Source organism: Lycium barbarum, chromosome 9 (genome assembly GCF_019175385.1).
Source record: "Lycium barbarum isolate Lr01 chromosome 9, ASM1917538v2, whole genome shotgun sequence".
NCBI lineage: Eukaryota > Viridiplantae > Streptophyta > Magnoliopsida > Solanales > Solanaceae > Lycium > Lycium barbarum.
In genome coordinates, this window is record NC_083345.1 from 15,097,793 (window position 1) to 15,104,632 (window position 6,840).

Here is a 6,840-nt window from a genome sequence, read left to right on the forward strand (position 1 = left end):
AGTAAGAAGAAGAAGACGTGTGAAAGAAAAGTTGGTTGGGGATATAGAAATTGTCTGACAAAAGAGATAGATAGTGCTATGCTATGTATAATAATATCATAAATACAAAAAGTCAAGACTAAGAAAGAGCTTAGGAGATTAGCTTTTTATTATTTTTTATACACATAGAAAAGAGGAAGAAGCTTAAGTATATGTGAGTGGGAGTAGGCGTGAGAAAAGCTGCCGGCGTGCATCATAGTTGATGATTCAAGAATTCATGATCATTATTCATTATCAAACCCACCACCACACAAAACGTCCCATTATTATTTCATATTCTTTTGCCTCCTAAATGCTTACTTTAATCCTTTTAAAAAAAAATGATGAAACCTTGACTTGATCGGATTTTACTCTGCGTTTAAAAAATTAATTACTCCGATTTTCTCTACACTGTCAGACTGTACTAAAATATAGTTAATTAATACATGTATAAATAATAACGCAAGTATAAAATATAAACATTAATGTCTATGATATGAAAATGTATTGCTATAAAATTAAGAAACAATTATTAATTGCACAAAAAATGATAGTATTACGCTGTACATGTGCAAAATAATGATTCTTGAAAAAAATGACAATAAATTGAGAAAATTCCTAAAATAAGGATGATCATCAATAAATTGTTGAAAAAATGTAAAAATGTGTAAAAAATATATTTCGTGCTCTTTAACGAATCAGGGCCCCCCAAAACGTTAATTTTAAGCACGTCGAGCCAAAATTAGGTGTCAACATCTGTAAAGCTTCCTCTTCCTTCAGTTCAGCTTTATTACCTTGCACAAATGCCAAGATCTTAGAGATAGTCATTTTATCATTCTGAGCAGTAGTCTTGGCATCTCTATACAATTCGGGTTTCAACCCCAGTACAAATCTCCTAATTGTTGCCCTCATGTCGGGAACCATGTGAGTAGCAAATCTGGACAACGAAATAAATTTGAGATAGTACTCTTGAACGGTCAAGCTACCCTGCCTCAACCTCTCGAATTCCATAGCCTTTGCTTCCCGAACCACGATAGGCATAAAGTGGCCAAGGAAAGCATCAACGAACTCATCCCAAGTAGCAGAAGATGCATCCTCCCCTCGAGATTGTTCCCATGTCTCATACCAAATATGAGCAACATCCTGCAGCTGAAAAGCACCAAACTCTGCTGCCTCAGTCTCAGTGACATGCATAATACGAAACACTTTCTGTAGGCCATCAATATAATTCTGCAGATCCTCCTCAGCCTTAGTCCCTGTGAAAGTTGGAGGTTTCATTCGTAAGAATTCCTGAGTTCTTGAACTATTTGACCCACCACTAGCACTTAAGCTAGGGGCTGATTCTTGTCGCTGCGCCTGGTTGGCAACAATCTGAGTAAGCAGCTGGATGGCTCCTCTCATATCCATGTGTTAGGAGGTGTAGCTGTAGGAGCAGTGGGGACTGTTGTTTGAGTCGGAACAGTCTCTTCGTGAGCTACTTCCGTGGCAGCCCTTTGGCTGGTAGCTGTGTTTCTCTTCTTGTAATTTCTTTTGTAGGGCATTTTCTGAAAACACGTACACGCACGAATTAGGAAGCCATCCTAGAAATACTGCTCTAACTGCACGATCTAAAATATGAAAGAAGTGAGACAATCCTGAATGTCTTGGTGGTCAACTGTTTATATGTATGGGGCCCTCACACATATAAAAGAGACCCCACTGGACACGGTTTCATAGACTTCCTAAAGATCCTTGAACCTAGGCTCTAATACCAAGCTTTGTCACGCCCCGAACCATGGCCTGGACGTAACACGACACTCGGTGCCTGACTGCATGTGACCGAGCGAACCACATGGCTTGCTGAATCATCATGATACATAACATAAGCGGAATATAACGTGAATGCATGATGAGCCTTTATAAAACATGGTAAGTCATAATATTTAACAGAATACTTGTTTTAACATGAGTGAGCCAAAATGGCTATACGACTCCAAATGTCTGACATGACATAACTGACTTGTCTAGTGTATGAAACCTCTATCATGAGTCTGACTGGAAAACATACTTACTGGGACAAGGCCGCCAGCATACCTTAGATGCATAACTAATCATAAACAAAAGTTAACTAAACCCCGAATGAGATGGGGCTCACCAATAAGCTGGTACGTGCAGATCCTAATGAGCAGAGGCGTCGTCCTGTAAGTTCGTACCTGCATCGTGAAATGCAGGCCCCCGGGCAATAAAAGGGGACGTCAGCACATTGAATGTACTGGTATGTAAAACAACTGAAAGAAAGAACATGGGACATGGAATAACATGATAAGAACTGAAACTGAAAACCTGGACATGAACATGAGCATGAGTACATATATATATATCATAAGTAAAAAAATGATAAGTAGGGAGAGCAATAACTTATAACCGATCCTTGGTCTGGTGCTTGCGTCCCGCCAGCAGAATACTCAGTCCTTGCCAGGGAACATGAGATTTGATAAAATATGAAAGGATCCAGTCATTATGAGAGATCGTCCGGGACATGAGTGGAGCGATCCTCATCCTACGGTGACTACGTAGTTTCAGGCTATCTGAAGCCCTCCTCGGTAATTAATGCAACTCCCAAAACATGAACATATAAAATAGTGGCACTTGCTGCCCATGGTATATCATGAATCATAACTTGCTTGTACATAGTGTTCATGAATCATAACTTGCTTGTACATGGTTTTCATGAATCATAAGATAACTTGTCATAGTCTTGCAAAACATGTTTTTGGTTCATGAGTAATAACAATAGTTCGAAATCATATATATATACTTGTCTTAAAAACATGCTTGTAACTTGCTGGATGAAATCATAAAGTTTCATATAAACATAATGAGAACACATGAGGAAGAATTCATGATTCATGGATTAAGCTAGGATTTCCTAATAACCGTAATGGAAGATTAGTAATACAATAACGAATATAGATACAAAATTCATGTACATAAATACATAATTACGGGCTACCAATATGTTGGGTTTAATGCCCTAGGATTTGAACTTCATGGATTTTACGAAACGGATCATGGGGAAGAACGTAGAGATTCCCACATGTGGATGGAAGTTCTACATACCTTAACTTCCTGCTTTTGAGCGTATCACAATGTCCTTCAATCCCTTCAACTTTAATCTATAGCAATACAGGTCATACAGACTCTATATTAGCAACAATATCCATGCTTTGTTCATCTAAGCATTTTATCAAACACTTGGTGGGCATGAAGCTCCACAACCTTCATTAATGGTGTTTTCTTCACCCAATCCCCACTCTATTACTTCTAGATGATTCTACAATCTCAAATAGGTGTAATTAACATCATTCTTCATCACCCACATGAATACAACAATCCCAAGTCAACAATCCAAAACTCTAGCATAGTTCATATAATTCTCTTTATCAAACCCATTTACTATTCTCCCAAGAACTCATCAATTCACAACTATAAATGATTAGAGAGTAGAAACATTACCTTTTTGAAGTCCAATCCTCTTGAATTCGGATTCTAGGGTTTCCACATCCAACAAAAATGTTCCAATCCTAACTCTATGGACTAGAAGAGTTTACTCAAGTTAGGAAGGGATTAGGGACTTAAATTCAATCTAGAATCATGATAAAAACTTACCTTGGAAGATCTTGAGGTTTGGGACTTGTTCTCTATGAGTTTAGAGAGAATTTTCGTGAATAGGGTGTTGGGGAAATAAACCCCAAATCCCAAATATAACAAAAAAAACGCGTAAACCCGACTTTTGACCCGAAATCGACCTGTTTCGCGATTGGTCCGCGATGCGGGTGCATCGCGCATCAGTCTGCAGCTAAAAACTCAGAGTTGCGCGATCGGTCCGCGAAGCGGGACCATCGCGCGCTCTCTTACGCGCCCGCACGGGCCCCGAGAAGCGGTGGGTGTCGGTTCTGCACAGTAAAATGGGCATAACGTCTTGTACACAGCTCTGTTCAAGACCCATAATATACCGTTGGAAAGCTATTTCAAAGGGCTACAACTTTCATCAAGGAAGATTTCCCAAATTCCAAATTAATAAAGGGTTTATGGTCGTCGGAAGTAAGACCTTCTACAAACTCACTTGCAAACATGCCCCGTAGAGTGGCTTCCACCTTTTCTTTGCCCAAAGACATTTCTTATGACTTAATTGGTTTTCAAAACACTTCCTATAACCCTCATATTGGTTCCATTATATTATCATCTTATGAGTCAAACTTTTGCCCGAAGCTACGAGGTGTTACACTTATGAAATTTCCATCACAGTTTAACTAGTAAAGTAATTTAAATTGAATTTAACAATTATAGAATTGCATAAATTTTTATAACACACTCCCTCCGTCCATTTTTATTTGTACATTATACTAAAACTATCCACTTTACTTGTAAGTTATATAGTTTGAAAAACCAAGACTTAAGTTACCATTTTATATCTATTTTACTTTTATAATTAAGTACTCCAATTCATTTCTCTCTTTTTTTTTGTGCGTATTAAGAGTGTCCCAAATCAAATATAGATAAGCAAACATGGATGGAGGGAGTAATAAAAAAAGAAATTATAAAAAAATGAATTTTGATCTCAATCCAAAATTCCCATTGAGACCCAATTTTTTCGATTTAAATACTCACAGATTTGAGATTAATAGAAATGCTTAATTTAAGGGATTTTGAAGTTTCTACTTGTGTGTTCTCACTAGAGATCACAGATAAAATAATAGAAAAGAGGAAAGACAATATAAATAATAAAAAGATAAATAGAAAATTGGGAGAGCTGAAAAGGGAATTACTGGAACAAAGGAAGTAAAAAAGCACAAAGAAAAACGGGGTAAAAAATGTTCAAGATAGATTCAAACTTGTGTCTACCAGCCGTGACGCTTTTGTCTAATTTAAGATTGGGGGTGGCAGGATCAAATATTTAACCTAATTTAAGCAAATTACAACATAAGTATATAAAAAAATTATTAATCTAGCGGGTGTCATGCCACCTCCACTCTTTAGGGTGGATCCGCCCCTGAGTACTTACTCTCTCTATTCTAATTTATGTGAAGTTTGAGAAATAAAAAAATAAAAAAATTGAAGCGTGTGATATTAAACATGCATGCCATAGCAGTTACGTGTTTAATTAATGCAAAATAATATGTATACAGAAAATAACAATATGTGTTAATGATATAAACATTAAAGTACTGTACATGTTCAGTATACCCAAATTTCTAGATTTCAAGTAATTGAACGTTAAATCTCATAAGTCTCATAAGTACTAAATATAAAATTTACAAATAATTAATGGACCAAAAATGCTATTAAATCAAAAAAAAAAATTATAGAGTAACGAGTAACCTGAAAAAAAAAAATAGAACAAAAATCTGCCGCTCTCCTAATATGACGTGTTTTAGTCCTTTTTACTGTATTCCCATAAAAATAACTCTTTTCCTAAACCCAAACTAATTCGGAAACCAAAACCAATAAAAAAAGAGAGAAAGGGAATTTGTATATATTCGAATCCTAATCAAGTTAGGAAAACAATTATAAATAGAGGAACTCATTCTCTGGAAACTAATATCCCAACCAGAGTTTTCTATATTCGTCTCTTTTCTTGTCACTAAAGTTAGTTAGAGAAATTAAATATGGCTGGAATTATTGTGATTTTCGACTTTGACAAGACGATCATCGACGTGGACAGTGATAATTGGGTGGTAGATGAGTTAGGAGGCACTGATATGCTCAATCAACTTCTCCCAAGTATGCCCCGGAATTGTGTCATGGATACCATGATGAAGGAGTTTCATGCACAAGGCAAAAGTATTAAACACATTGAAGAAGTACTTAAACGTGTTCTCATATACTCCAGGATTGTACCATGCATTAAATCAGCTCATGCATTAGGGTGTGATTTGAGAATAGTAAGTGATGCAAATGAATTCTTCAACACGAATCCAGTCTACGTCGGTAATAGGCTTCGAATCTTCGCTTAAGATGATTTGCATGGCTCTAGCAGCAATTTGTGCCCTCCCAACATGTGCAAGGGTCTGATAATAGAAAGAATAATACAAGCCTTGGAAGGCAATAATAAAATAATGATCTATCTTGGTGATGGAACCAGCGATTTTTGCCCCACTTTTGAAGCTCAGAGAAGGAGATTTCGTCATGCCAAGAAAAGATTTCCCAGCCTGGAATTTGATAAACGATAACAGGATACTCGTAAAAGCATCGGTCCACGAATGGACCGATGGGCAAGAGCTTGAGCACATTCTGTTACAACTCATTAACAAAATCACCATTGAAGAAAGCCAATTGTTATCCGTTGAATCCAAGTTCCACTCTATGTCCAAAGCCTTGCCGCCAGTTCTTCCAGTACACTACTAGGCAAGACTGCCCGTCATTATCATGAAGCTTCTGACTCGCAATTTGGTGTTGATTTTGTTCTTATTGAACCATTATCGAGTCACGTTTGTAATATCTTTTTAATATAGTAGTTGCTTTATGATATAGAGACATAATTGGCGAATGGATAGACGAATGTGTACGTATCAATTACCTCGAAGATTAGAGACCCATTATAGGATCAGTTACAACTTATGTATTTATACATTAATTTTGAAAGATGGCCGTCAATCTTATAGTATATGAATTGTTCTTACGGAACCAGCTTCTATGTCATGTATGTTTAGCTCTTTTTTCCATCATTGTATAGTTGCTTCATTATCTTTATATTGGCTGAATATTTCATCTTAATTATATTTGCGTTATGATATAGACATATATAGTGAATAGATAGATGAATGTAAACGTGCCAGTAAC

The 6,840-nt window shown here is 36.7% G+C and overlaps 1 pseudogene; it reads left to right on the forward strand.

Moving 5' to 3' along the window:
* Nucleotides 1-4,936: 4,936 nt before the first annotated feature.
* LOC132611683 (inorganic pyrophosphatase 1-like) lies at nt 4,937-6,405 on the forward strand (annotated as a pseudogene).
* Nucleotides 6,406-6,840: the final 435 nt, after the last annotated feature.